This window comes from Amia ocellicauda, chromosome 3 (genome assembly GCF_036373705.1).
Source record: "Amia ocellicauda isolate fAmiCal2 chromosome 3, fAmiCal2.hap1, whole genome shotgun sequence".
NCBI classification, from domain to species: domain Eukaryota; kingdom Metazoa; phylum Chordata; class Actinopteri; order Amiiformes; family Amiidae; genus Amia; species Amia ocellicauda.
The window spans coordinates 15829885-15845018 of NC_089852.1; the positions used below are offsets into that span (position 1 = coordinate 15829885).

The window sequence follows — 15134 nt, forward strand, 5'->3', positions numbered from 1 at the left end:
CATTATAGTAGAGATACTCATCTCAGGTTTTCAGTGATCCAGTATTTCGGTCCAACAAGTAATTCATTTTGAAATCTGGACTATCTCACATATAATACTCACGTCTTAGATACCGGGATGAAAGACCAACAAGGGTTTAATACAAACTATGGATCTCAAAACGTTTAGACATATGCAAAGTTTCAAGCATAAACATTGAGCATTAGTTCATATTTATATCAAAGAAATAAGGCCAATAATGATTTGACTTTTAATAGTAGGTGTTTTCATTTTTCTACTTTTCAAATTAATTAAGAACTGCTATAAGTTTTTTTTAGACAGTAAATATATATTTGGGAACACAAATGTACTTGTCCTTGTTTCATAATGACATAAAAACAATTGTAGGCAAATTAAAATAACTTTGGTGGGAAGGGGAAGCACTCGAAATGAATTCCAGAAAGTAGGTTGCCAACATGAGTCAATCCCTGTTTATAAGAGGAAATTGGGCACACTTCCGTGGCCGCAAAGCCTCCCTATCAGTGGTGGTGAAAACAGTTCAGATCGTACCCTTCAGTTTAAAAGTTCAACAATGACTCTCTCCAAGAGGGTAAAAATACGAGTAGAACACATTTTCTTTCTCTGAGCTTGGAAGGCTTGGAAGAGGGCCAGAAGGTGGAGATAGCAGGACTTTGAAGTGGACTGGAGCTTGGAACATGTTAAAAAGCAGCTGTTGGCAGAAAAGAAGCAATAAAACACAGCCCTGAATATCTGCATCACAAAGTGCTTTTGCTTAAAATACCAGCTACAGGTACTGAATCCACAAGGAAGGCACTGCCAGATTAATAGATAACCCCACTGTCTTTTGCTTATTTAAGGGAGGCAGTTATCACAAGATTGAAACAGCTGTTCTTTGGTAACAACTTCAGTGATCTGCCATGCTCGTGCTAACAAGGTTGTCTGTGCACAACACTCAGATTGAGCAACATTCTCACAGCTTTGAAATTGTCCCTTTTTTATGTCAGCAGGCCATTAATCATCAGTTGGTGAAACAAAGAAAAAACATTTGCTTGGTCATTCAGAAGAAGGAAAAAAAACATCAAGTCAACAAGAGATTAGTTTCTTATTGTTCCACTTATAGTGTGACATTGAACTGTAAAAGACATTTCTTGGGGGTCATTCTGTATAGTTCAAAACATATTTAAGAAGAAGATTAGGCCCTCGCTGAGTATAAGTTACAGCTTCCGGGCTACACTGAGAGGGGCCCATGATTTGAAGGCAAATACCCTGCTGTTTATTTTAGCAGTCTTCAAAAAGTAATTTGAAATGTCTTTATCTTTAACCCATTCAAGGTCTACAGTGCAGCACTTCATTAATACACACACGCACTCTCTATGGCTTGTATGACTGATCATATTCTAGAGCTCAACTTTTAATCGTTATTTTTTTAAGTCCAATACTCAAAGTGGTCTGATTCAGTTGATCTAATCCTATGGCAACCCTGACTCCATAGTGTGCAACATGAGAGATAGTTGTTTCTGGTGAAGGAGCATGAGCTGCTTCCTGGGAGTGACATCACACAAACTCCTCATCTAAACTACTACAAGTAAAAGAAACGAGACTGTTTGAGACGTCCGGGATTTTAAAATCGGGACTCTATAATCTGACATAGCAAATCACGCTACACATAATCTCCTTATCAATAAAGGAATAGAGCATTTAGTGGCCATATTGATTCTGAATACTCTCATAAAACAAATGTGTTGTTTTAACACATTACTGCATGTCATTAAACACAACACATTTTGCATCATTTTTATAGTGTTATGTAAACTACTGCCATCTAAGCAGCTGGATTCCTCTTCCTCCAAATGTACTGCTTCTTCTCCTAAGCACTACTTCAGAGATTTTAAGGTTTGTATCTAAGAAGAAGCAGCTGGTTATTTTATTGCCTGTTTATTTTAGACATTGCATTTCATTGTTATTCCTGAAGTTAATGTTGCATTGCCAAAAAAGAAACTTGTTTTTGTAGTACCAAAGGACATTAGCTGTGACTACTTTGAAAAGCAAACTAGATACAGTCAGAGTGAAAGTGAAACTTTCGTTATCAGTCAATTACATTCCTTCTTCCATGGTTTGTAGTTTACTAACAACATTTGTCATGCAAAAGCTGAATGTTCTTAGGTGATTCGGTTATTTTTTTCCTGGTCCGAATTAGTTATCAACAAATTTGGAGAAGAAATCATTGCTAAGTAATGATAGTATAATTTTATTTAAAATATGTATTAAACTAAATGAATCGATTAATAGTCCATTATTTTGCTGGACTTGAGCGCCTGTTCCACAGACACGTAATTCTGAAACTATATCTGCTCGATCTATCACTACACTGCATATTTGTATTTTTTGTTTAGTTTTTGCAGTGCATTATCTTTTGGTTCTTTTCCCCTCAAGAAAATTAGTTTATTTAAAATTTAGAATAAGCATCGCGGGCACAGCAGACACACGGGCATGACTTTGTGGACCACTGTTATATAAGAATACAGTATACTAATTTCAGTCACAATAATACATATGTAAATCTATGTCTATGTCTATGTCTATCACCTTCATTAGAATGAAAGTTAATAATTTGTTACAATGAGTAATAATAGTAAACAATACATGTGATGTTAACAATCAATACATTAATCCCTTTTCACTAAGGAACAACATTTTTAGTATAATCCTAGCCATGAAGTAAGGGTGAATTCATATAGTAAAGTGTTAATTCAACAGAACACCTCCCGACGTGCAATTCATTTTTCTTGGCGAGCACATACAAATGATAAATTTATCACAGAAAAATTGTACTGATTTCTCAAACGCATCTTATTGAAAACTGAAAACATGGTTCAACGATTCCTGGAAGAATGTTTGGGATCATTACCTTGGAATTTGAATTTCAGCCCAATCAGCTTCTTCCCAGATGCTATCGCACAATAGGCTTAAATATATACTTACATGGATCCATTATTCCACCTATTTTTTCATCTTAAAAAAAAACAAAATCCAATGCATTTTATTGTACATAATTATCTGTTCCTTTTCTCTTACTGTTTTAAATTACCCACATTTGGGACATATTAAAGTCATTAGTACAATGAGAAGACAAATACGGCCTTTTCAAACTATCACAAAAATTCCAAACTACAGAAGCAGCAAGGGTTTCTAATCCATGTGCTGACAGCTGCATCTCCCCTGATGTGTCATCACACCATGTATACACTGTAAAACACTCAGACACACAAGGCTTAGGTCATATCTACACCTAATCAAAAATACCCCAGGAGAAACTAGTCAGTTTTCAAACAAGGTAACCATCTACAGGGCCCTTTTCTATTAAATGTCACAATACATTTTGTCTGGGCCTTCTGATCCCTCTGTTCGGTGTATAATAACAACCACTCTCATTTCCTGGATCATTTGAGGCTAATTGAGTCAAGCTCCTTCAGTCCATTTCAGAGTCTGGGATGGCTACGCAGTGCCTATGGCCTCCTGGGTTCCCTATCATAGCCAGGATGGGATAACCGATTTCAATCAGCACGTAGAAAGCTTTCGCCTTTCCACTCATGATCCCTTCTCCCAGCTTTCACCAATCTGTCATCCAGTTATATATATATATATATGTTTTTTTTAAATCACATTAAAATCCATGGACAGGAAACTCCTGAGTGACTCAACTTGTCAAATGCATATGCTCTTAGATCATGTTGGGCCCTATAGTTGAGAAGGCCACGTCATAGCTGAGCCCGCAGTGTTATGAATGAGACCTATGTGTTCCCTACAGGGATAAATCTGCTATTTGCACTATGAAAAAAGCCAGGTGGGCTGATTCTGGTTCTGTGTATGCGTGTTAAATTGCCTACAGAAACGGATCTCGCTGCTCTGCTTGATAAGGCTGTTACTCCTTAAATTAAGCTTGCCCCAGGGCTCATCTACAGTACATCCTGACTTCATCCTTTTGTTGCAGGGGGAATGCAAAAATAGAAATTGGCAGATAACTAAATTAAGTCATTAAAATGACAACTAAGATGATCAATAACTTTCTTCAAACCTCCCACTGTATAGCATTAACTGATCCTGTCAATAATTAGAATGTGCTGAAGAAAAGTTTAATAACAAACAACATCTGTGGCGGACTTCATACTCACACCATTAATTACAGCATTCTTCTGCAGGGTAATAGATGTTGGAATATCAAGCTGTGGTTTTACCCAAGTTTGTAATACTGTACTTCACTATCTTGAGCAGAAAACAAAAATATTTAATGTGTTGCCAACAACAACAATTTATTTTTTAAACTCTACCCCACAAAGTAAATAACAGAAATAACAGAAATGTTAAAAAGTCAGGGGTTGGAAGAGTGAGCAACAGACATTGTGTCAATTTTGGAGGGTGTTCAGCAGACGTGGCTTCAACAGGTTTGAGAGTGTTTGTTTTGCAAGTGTGACAAAGCCAGGAAAATGTAATTCATACTTATAAAAGCTTGGATTCATACAACATGTATCATCTGTACTTGTGCATCGTAGTGTAATGCTGTAAAAATGTTAGTCTACATGGATTCTTCTGTACTTTGATACCTGTGTCTACCATCTGAATATGTAATTATACTAATAATAATATTATAATATTATTATCCTGTACTGGGCTGTATTGTGGGTATTTTTATATGACTAGTCATAGTTAAATCCACAGCATGTTTCACACTGTAAAATGAACAGTAGTATGGTCACATTGGTGAGTGACAGTATCATTGTTCTCTTGAAAGGTATATAACTTCAAACAAAGTTGGGGTCTCCACCTTTTAACGCTAGGAAATCTGGGATTTCAATGCAAAACTTTCACAAAAGTGTACTCTTGTGAATGACTGGGTGGGAGGATGCATTAATTGAGACACCTCTTAAGATGGCAAGCATACTATTGCTGCCCCACAAGGGAGGGTAACGAGGAAACAAAGGAGCAGTTTGGGATAAGGCCATGGTCTCATGCTGTCTGCAACGCAATCGTCGAAGGTCATTGCATCATTATGACTTTGTCGCAGTTTAAGAGTCAGCTGTCAAAACAGCAATAAAACAATGGAAGTGCTTATCCTGCAGAGACAATGTGACAGACATTCCAGGGAGTGAAAAAAATAATAAAAAGGTTGGCTAAGAACTTATGGATAATGTTGGGCAGAAGTGTAGTAGAGAAAGTAACTATATTTTTGTAGTTAGAAATACCCCCAAAATTTGGCTAACAGTTTAGCATCGCACAGTCTTAATCTTGAAGTTTTCCATGACTTCACTTAAATGTAATCTTTGGCTTCCCCAGGGGAACTCAGCATGGACATGTATAAACTAAACTTGTGCCCACTCGTCTTATGGTAACCCCTGTGTAAATGCTCTGACCCCATCAGGGGTTTATTGCAGTCACTCAGTTCAAAGTGTTCGCTCAGTCGATGTCTGGGCTCTTCTCGCTGACTCAGGGGCAGCCCCTAATGTGATGAGATCAGAGAGGGCAGTAACACTTGTTTAAACAGATCATGGAGCTTGTGATTTAGTGATCTGTTTCTAGTACTGAGCCTAGATTTTTATGGCTTCATTTTGGAAGTGTTTATTGTTAATCACTTAGGTAAATACAACAGCCACTTTCTCTAATTAGAGTGTTGAAAACTAGTATATCTGCATGCTGTAAAATATTTGAAATTATTTTTATTATTCATTTAATTGCATTTTATTCTTTTCAATATTAATCATATCTGAGTCAGTTAAAAAAAGGGTAAAACAACAGTTAAGGTTTTCCTTCCTGCTTATGATTTAAGACAAAACAGGATGCTCTGATTCCCAAATTAAAGGAGACATATTTCTAAACCTTTTAGAGTCTACCCAGAACATGAGTTACCAAAGCCTTGAGATAAGATGTGGGACGGAATCTGTTTTTTTCCAGAGGCAGAAATAACTGATTTCTGCACAACAAAAGCCCCACAATGGCAGAAACTGAATAAAAAATAAAGTCCTCTCATTAGTATCCTTCAGGGCTACTGAAAAGCCCTGTCACCACAAGAGCTACCCACACAGTACTCACCCAGCCAATGAGCAAGATCCCAGCTGTATTCCTTTTGTGTTGCCCAAACACATTGCAAGATATGTGATGAGCATACATTGTAAAGGGTTTCTGTGCGCTTTTATTATCCCCTGTTTTTATGCCACTTTTGAGTCTAATTACAGCTTTAGAGTATTGTACCTTGTTCAAAAAATAAGTGCCAGCTATCTCCCCGCTTGTACAGACATGTTAGAGCATTTGTACAATCTAATTTGAAGAGATGGCAGCAAAGAATTTGGGATTCTAGCTGTCCCCATGCATTGGGTGCGAAAGACCTCGACACAGTGTCTGATTTGGCATGGAGCCGGTCCTTTTGGTGCCCAGTGTGCTGCACTAAACTCTGGCATCAGCACACCTTAGCAACTCCTAAAAGGTGCCAAGTTCAGCACAATTAGTCCACTGCTCTGTCTACTGAAGCCTGTGCCAGCGTCCCACAGGTCATATTGAGAATGGCTGAATATTTTTTTAACTTTTTCATGCTTTTCTTTCCAAGGAGCACATTTAACTAGCTGGAAGCAAATACAAGCCTCCTGTGATGGATATTCCTGCTATAATTGGTCACAAATTCCCTAAATTGAGACAACAGAAAATACTATTTATTTCAGTCTTTTGGGAGGGGTTAACTTCTCATATTTCTGAAGGTGTTAATGTGGTTAGCTTAGAATAGATAATAGCAGAATCTTGACTGATACAAAAATAGAAACAAATAGGTGAATCAGCTTTGAATATCACTTCAAACTTGGTAATGAGACATTATTTTACTATATGAGTTTAGGAGAAAAATTAGGAGAATTCTCAACAGAAGTAAATAATGTAATGGTTTAATGGAATTTCAATTTCATACTTTTGTGGAAAACATGCTATACTCTAAGCATCAATAACCGAAAAAAGGTAATGTAGTTTAATCAGTTTTAAATTTAAAAAAGTTTGAACACATATTGAACACATATTTTTCACAACCTGTGCTTCATGCAAAGGTTTAAAATGTATAGGTAACCTTATTTTCTTTTCAGCGCCTGTGGAAATTTCTGGGTCACTTCACCCCATATTGTGCATCCATTAACACTTGCAAAAAACAGCCTATAAAGTCTAATAATGACTGTGATGGCAAACACCCATAATTTCCGAAGCAAAAACACACTGTTAGTTTTGGCATCTGTTAATAACAAGGTAGAAATATAATTAGGAATTTTGCCTGCTAGGCATATGAATGCCCTGTTGTGCTATCCATTAGTGAGCCAACACTGTGGATCAGTAATGTACACATTACAGACTGATTCCATTGTACAAGAGTACATTGCCCCACTTCCCAGTGACAAAAAGACTGTTATTGCAAACTAGCCTTCTGCTTCGCTGTAGGAGGGAACAAAGATTCTGGAAGGCATTCAGAAAGACTGAGGGAATTACGGTGAACAAACTGAAACTAAAAATGAAGTCTTTCTCCTTCACCAAAGGTGAGACAAACACATTATACATCATGAGCACTTAAATGTAGCAGTTCAGCATGCATTTTAACCATGCACTAGTAATTAACTATAGGCTTTATTTTACTGTATTCAAGTGGAATGTATACAGCAGAACATATATAAGACTGACAACAGCAGAAATATTATTACACTGCAGTTTATTCAGCTGGTTGGTCAAGTGGGAATTTAGTGATTGGGATACACAACAAGATTTTCTTTTTTTTTTTAAGAAAAATAATAAAAGTAAACGAAATAACTTATCAGCTGTTGCTTCAACACTGCAACTGTTGTAAAGAAATGGAAGAAAAATATTCAAATTATTGCACCTAATCCAGGTTGTCATTAGCAAAAACATTATTTTCTTTCTTAACCTTTTTGAAATGTTCCTTTCATGCTTCCGTGCTATTCCACTACACCAAAGAAAGGAAGCTTTATATGTTCCTTATGGAACAGACTGGGCCTGACATTCCCGCTGTCTAATCGATAGAACCCAAAAGCATCCAGGGTTAAAATACATATAATATTTCATTTTTAACACAAAACAGTTGATACTTGAATCTAATTTTACACCTTAGCTTGAGATACTGATTCAGCCTATGTGAGGAATATTAGATGTGGAGGAAGTTAAAAGACATAAAGCCAAATTAGTAGTGGCGCCCAGAAGGAAAATGTAAAGAATGGAAAACCATTATGCTATTTTTATGTATTCCCAGAGGCTCTGAGTGTAAACTGTTTAATTTAGCAATAACATCATCATCCAAAGGTTACATATTTGGACTGATCAGAGAAAGGGCACAATAAATCTCTATGCCATCAATACAGATTCTGAGCCACAGAACCAAATCCTCACACCACTTTATTTTCATGGGGACTGTTTTTCATGTCTTGTATGTTAAATGTGGTTCAAATTCCACCTTTGAAGATTTTTTTTTTTTTTGGTGGGGGGGGGGACTTTTCAAAATGCAGCATTAGTGGAGTGTGTGCAGGGGAAGGGGGGGAGAGAGGGGGCGGTTACAGGTTTGGGGAGTGCAATTGCACACCCACGAATGCCATCTCCACTGACCTCTGCAATGTGAAACCGCACTCCAGCTTCTCCCGGTGTGTCTTCTTCTCTGAAGTCGCTCTGCCAAGGAGAAAATAACATTCATTACTAACGACACCTCTGCCTGTCAGGTCCAGAGACCCACACATACAAGCATAGAAAAAACTAATTAACTAGAAGATTCTTGGGTTCCAGATGCTCCCCCAGCTGTCAGACAAAAACAGGGAGATTTACACTCCTTTGCCATTAAAAGTTGTGTTGCAGAGAAAAGATGTAGCATTTGCCATTAGGAGGGAAACCATCTTGTGAACTATAGGTGTCTGCAGTAGCAATGCATTCCTTGAGAGACAGACTTCAAAAGCCCATGTAAAGTTTTACAAAACAGTTAAATGACAAAGGACTAAGAGTGCTTGATTTTACCTCTTCCCCTGGCGGCTTGTAAAACATTTACTACAGTAATTCCCCTGACTTTAACAAGATTTACTTTACAACATTTCTCCCACTATTGTCCCTGCTGTACGTGCTCCTCTTATTCTTAGCACTGCTGTGAATACATTTCCGGCCCGGCTGCTACCTGTCTTTCATGTCTTTGTAAGTTTCAAAGGAAGTTCATCTGTAGATTAAAACTGCTGTCCAGGTCATTTCCTTTAGTACATTCTGACAAAAAGAAAACACTAAACAGCTTTATAGCAGGTTCAAATAATACATAATAATTATGTAGTTTCCTTTACTATCCTTCACTGTGTAATTTTTCAACGTTAGCGTCAATATAGGTTAATAAGGAAAATATGAGGTTTAATTCCCAGAATGGAAATATACCAACAACTGAGTACATTTATCATGACTGAATTTGTAACCCATGAATGCTTATAAAATCTCTTGTAAGCCTATTACACTGTAAATATTAGCCTAAATATAGGAAGATGCATGATATTGCACAACAAAAAGCCTATTATTTTACTACTGGAAAGAAATGCACCCACTGAACTGAGGATATTAACTTTCTTTTTGTACTTAATACTTTATTCAGGGCCAGCAGACAGTCAGGGGCGAGAGATACAGCACGAGTAACAAAGACACTGCAGTCAGAGGGCTGGGTGTGTGGATCATGTGGTGAACCAGTTCTTCAAATGGCCACAAGAATGTCTTGGTCCAATTAACCATTAGGAAGTGGATACATCAGTGGTATCTTATTTGCGATTCTTCTTGTTGCATGCAGGGGATATTTTGGGGATTGATATTTAAATCCAACCTTTTAGCCTGAATACATTCAACATTCACTGTCAAAAAGCCTGGAGACAAACAAGGAGGGGCAGGATAGTGTGAAACGTGGTTTCTAGTAGGAGTCTGAATCGAATGACTGATGGGCCTTTTTTCAGCACTGGATATTCTTGGTTTTCTTTTTAATTCCACTCGCTGCGAGTCTGTGGTTTGTCAAAACACTTTGCACCATGTTGTTAGAGGTACCGTGTATACAATCCTTCCAGTGCCTGGAAAGCTCAGGACGCTGTCATGGAAATGGCAGCCAACACAGAATGAACTATTGATGTAAGAGGCAGTTACATGTACACCTGTTGTCATCACCCCTCTGTGAAGTCATCCTAGTCTGTCTGCTTTTGTCAACACCACGGAGACATACATCCCATCACCACTTCCTCCATGTGCGCCCCAGTCCAAATTTTTTACTCACATGAATACTGACAGCCTAATTCAATACAATGCATGTGAGAACTATGCAGGTTTTGCTATTGCAGGCAACATCCATCGCATTATCACATTTGTTTCTTTGGTTTGGTCGGTTTTGTCCGATTACAGAGCATCACTGAATGGAGCTCTGATTCGCAAGGGGTTACCCGTCCGGTGACCTGTTGCCCGTTCTTCTTTTTCCCCATCCAATTATGTGCTGCTCCATGTTTTCCGTGCCATTAACGAACACATCACCAAGCTTACAAGATCACCTAGGCACTGAAAACACAACTAAGTGATTGTGTACCCAGGAATATACTTTGGCAAGAAGAATTCAGCTAATCCAATAGGAGTGTATTCAAAAGCCTTATTTGGTATTCCGAGGACTCACAAACAGGCTGAATGACGTCCGCTATCTCCACAAAGCAACCAGCTTCCTCGTTCCAGTCCAGCTGGGAACGGCGGCCCCATGCTCTCCCATTGTTTCCCTACTAAGGAGTTTCTAAAGCTGGTTTCCTGGACTATCTGGGAAACAGGAGACAACTGTGTCTATAGAGTGGACCCCAATAAACCCAAATGAAACTATCTGTTGCTGCAGCACTCATATGTTTGTTGAGTGGGGTACAAGTCAATGCCTTCAAGTGTTTCAATATCATGCAATTTCATTCTGAGTGATATTCTACCATATAAAGATGTTGTGCTATATCTAATTTCCAAAGTAGAAAACAATGTTAATATTAGCTATATATGATGAAGAGTTTGGCTTGATCTCCAATTATCAATTACAAATTGAACATATCCAAGACCCAGCTGAATGAGACCATACTCAGTTTCTATTGTTGTGGACAAAATCAAGTAATGTTTTCCCTTATAGACAATAGCCTAGTATATAACAATAAAGTAGCCCCTTAGAACATCTGCCCTATGTCACCAATATGTCCTTCTTATTCACATTTTGCATCATGTCCTTGATTGAGCAGTCATTCCAACCTGTCAGCTCCTGCCCAATATGAGTGCAGTCTATTTCATCAAAGCTTGGTACCTCACAACACAACTTATCCCAATGTCAAAGCTGCTCATTTTTTATTCTGTTCCAGAAACCTAAATGTAACTTGCAACTACTTCAATTTTTGTTTGTATAACGATACCCCACAGTTGATAAGCTAAGAGTCTCTCTCATAGATTTATGCTCGTGGGTATTATGCTCATGGATGAAAAGGATTCTATTGGCACTCCAAACAAAATGCCATCTTGACCTCGTGTTCCCACATGAATTCCTGTAAGGCTCCTGACTTCCCCTTTTCCCATCGCAGACGAGGCCATTTCCACAGGAGACAATCACCCTGACTCACAACCTAGCCCTGGAAGACACTCCTCAGTTCCTGTGACACTCTGGCTTGCAGACACATCTCTTTCCTGTGTGACCTGTGTATCTTGTTTACTCACTGCAGCCCTCATTGTGTCAGAAGGGACCCCAGCCTAACCATGTTTGTCATTCTGATGAACTTTACAGTCAGGTTACAACCATCTTGAAATGTGTCTCAACTCAAAGAGTGTTTTTTTTATAGTTATTTTGTTTTTAGTTCCATTCTTCTTTGTCTTAATCTATAACAATTGCGTCTACATTCTTATCTGATGAGGTGGAAACACATGCTGTATCCACTTTTCGACAAAAAATTCTAATTCAAATTATGAGTATTGAAGATGGCTCCGAATACAACCAGAACTCGTTGATACTGAGGGATTTGCTAATTTCCTACTCGTCCAACTATGCTGAGGTGTTTCTTTGTCTTTCTCAGTTTGCTCAGAATGGATCACAAAATGGATCACAAGGTGAGCATTGAACATGAACAACATTAATGGCCTTTCTGGCATAGGGGAGGACTGGAGATGAACCGTCCATTATTCGATTAAAGTTAAAACAATCACAAAGCATCTGTCAGACTCCGGAGAACATATTCAGCAGTTAGGCACACTTTTTTGAAATAGTTCTGCAAGTGCAATTTCAGAGAGATGACATTTTCACATAGGAAAAGAGAATGAGTCATTGATTCAGCGCATTTTTCCTTTATCTCACGGCTGGCAGATGAAAAATCATACTGAAACATCGCCTTGAGTATATCTGTAAGTAAGCAAACAAACACTACACTACTGTGCAAGCACAGGCTTCGCTTTTGAAGAATATGTATACATCTCCAGCACTTCAAAGTCGATTTCTCCATTCCCATAAAAACAGAGACTAATGTGTTCATTTATTACACTTAGAGCTGGGCAGACTCAAGCATGCCCTTGATCTATGAAGCTAAACCCAGATAAAACACAATGAGATGGCGTCCAGTTCTTGAATGAGCATCTTAAACAGTCATTAGATAGACATATATCTCTTGGCCTGCCAAAGGTAAGCCCAAGGTATGACTGCAATGCCTGAAGACAAATGAGTTATGCTGACCGCCTCCTTACCCGCCTATGCATCGTTTGATATGCAATAATAATAAAAACATAATAAAGACATTTGGATAAATCGTCATGTTACACATGAAGCCTGCTGTGGGCAGCAGCGCTGTATCATTCGACATTCACTCAAAAATGTGGTTTACATTATCCACATGTCCAAAGTTAACACTATTGAATCTCTTCCCATTTCACATCAAATGATGATGCATGGCTTGGGGAAATCCTGAAACGCTTTGCTCTGTACTTTAACCTTGCTTGAACTGGGACCTTAATGTATAAAGTGGTCAAAGTGTGTTCTGTGATTTTCTGAATACTTGGAAAATAGATGCTAAGTTGGTTGGTTGGTGAATATAGCTGTTGAAAGTTCTGTGGAGTTTTACAAAAAGAAATGTAGCTCCTTAAAGGATTTAGGGGAGGAGTTTTTTCTCTCTATTAGCTTTTTTCTGGGATGTTTTCATTTACAATAGTAATGCGTTTCTGAATGCATTGTGTCTTTTATCCCATTTAGCCTTTATTGAAATAAGGTTATTTTACATTTTAGATTTTTAAAGTAAAAAGGAAATACCTTATTTTTGTCAAGAAGTAAAAGGTTTGGTAACTTGGTGTCACTTTTACTCAACATCCTTCTTACAGCAGCCCTAATTAGAAGGTAAAGTATTATCCTGGAATTAAAGGAAACTATTTCCAGATCAGTCTCCTGTTGTAAGTGGGCACCCCTAGGGAATTGGGATAGCTGTTACTTTAGGCTAGGATTTGCTCAGATTACAGAGTGTCATGTGATCCACCTGTATTTATAGCTAATTAAGGTGCATTTTGGGAATGCTGTGCCTTATTTTGTAAATTGCTGGTACTTAGCTGAATGTAGGACTGAAAAGACAGACGAAGGTTAATGGTGGATTAGTTCATGTTGCCGCTGCCAAAATAACTTTCTCTGTAAGATTTTGAAAGGTTTTCTCATCTATAAGAAGCTAGCCTGCATAAAACACACAGTAATAAATTACAACAGTTAATAAAAACTACACTAGTATTACACAAGCACCCGCACCAGGAAGTCGATTACTAGTGGTGGGCATCTTTAAAAGCTATTACACGTGGCATTGGACAAAAATCACTTCATAGGCGTAGGAAGGCTTAGATTTCTGGAAAGTAGAAATAAACTAAGCTCTGTCGACATGCAATAATTATATGCATCATAAAACTGTTGATTTTAAAATTAAAAATGTAGAAAAAAGTAGAGCTCCTGTAAACTAAGTGGAAAAATATATCACGGTAAGAATCAGCAGCAGACAATGGGTTTTATTACTTATTGTACCCCCCTGCAAAATGTACACCGCCACGAGCTAGCTGTGATTTATCTTTGTCCTCTTGGCCTGAAATTCCATTACTTGGAAAAAAATTGGTGTTTAGCAGTTGGAATGAGGATGTGGAACATTATATACTAACACTCAAAGAACAAGAAGGCAAGCCCAGAATACAGCGACCACTTGCCATTAGACACAAGGGGAGCTCAGCCACATTCTAGAGCAGGCAAGATACAGATACAGAATGAGGGACACAGCTTGTATGGGGTAAATGGGCCAGCTATCTAGCTTGGGCAGTGGATGAGCATACTAGCAGCCTGTCATCTCAATGCGGTTGTTTATCCGCTGCTCAGAGATACAGGCAGTGCATATCAAGTGAGAACGTCGGCTATCTCTGAACCCTCCCAGGCAAAACAGTGATGCGTTTCATCTTCACAGCACTACCCAGCCCGCGGAAGCCAGAGACCTCCTTGTCCATGACAGGACTGACGTGGTTTACACACACAAGCATTCCACACACGAGGGCGCATCTCCTTACAGGGACAGGCCGCGGTGTGTGCAGACAGCCTGACACGTGGAACTCATTCGCCCAGATTAATTCCTGAAGAGCAACGTCATGTGCCCGTCTTTGACACTTTCTGCACTTTTCCTGGTGCTTCATTTCAATAGCGTCTCCATCCATCAAGTCGGCTAAACAAAAGCGTGTCGTGGGGGTAAACACAATGATTTGGCCGACTTTCAATGGGGGTTTCTGTTTGTTGACATTGTACAGATAAGGCATAATTCATTATGACAATTGCTATAAAACAGGCAATTAATATCTCAAGTGGGTGTAAGGGATGAGAGGCTCTTGGCTTACAACTTCATACCAGTGTTGACCCAGGAGTACAGCACAGTAGGGAGTACTTGCTTAATGCGTAAGGTAGCAACTGTTGGCAAACTGTTAGGCTCAGTTTAGTTCCAAAAGAGGAGTCCTAGGATGTGTTAAAGGATAACTTCTGGCCTCAAAACTAGAGGAAATCAGGTTCACGTCTTTATGATTCAGTAGGCCGAGTACAAACAAGGTGGAAAGCAAGTCTTAAG

The 15134-nt window shown here is 38.6% G+C and overlaps 1 protein-coding gene across 3 annotated transcripts in view; it reads right to left on the reverse strand.

The window, feature by feature from the left end:
- The window catches only part of LOC136738699 (semaphorin-3D), a 73240-nt gene that overhangs the window by 48151 nt on the left and 9955 nt on the right, over positions 1-15134 (reverse strand). For all 3 annotated transcript variants that reach the window (XM_066698303.1, XM_066698302.1, XM_066698301.1), the window contains one exon: positions 8632-8691. The gene's annotated coding sequence lies outside the window, so the exon portion shown is untranslated. The remainder of the gene's footprint in view (positions 1-8631; positions 8692-15134) is intronic.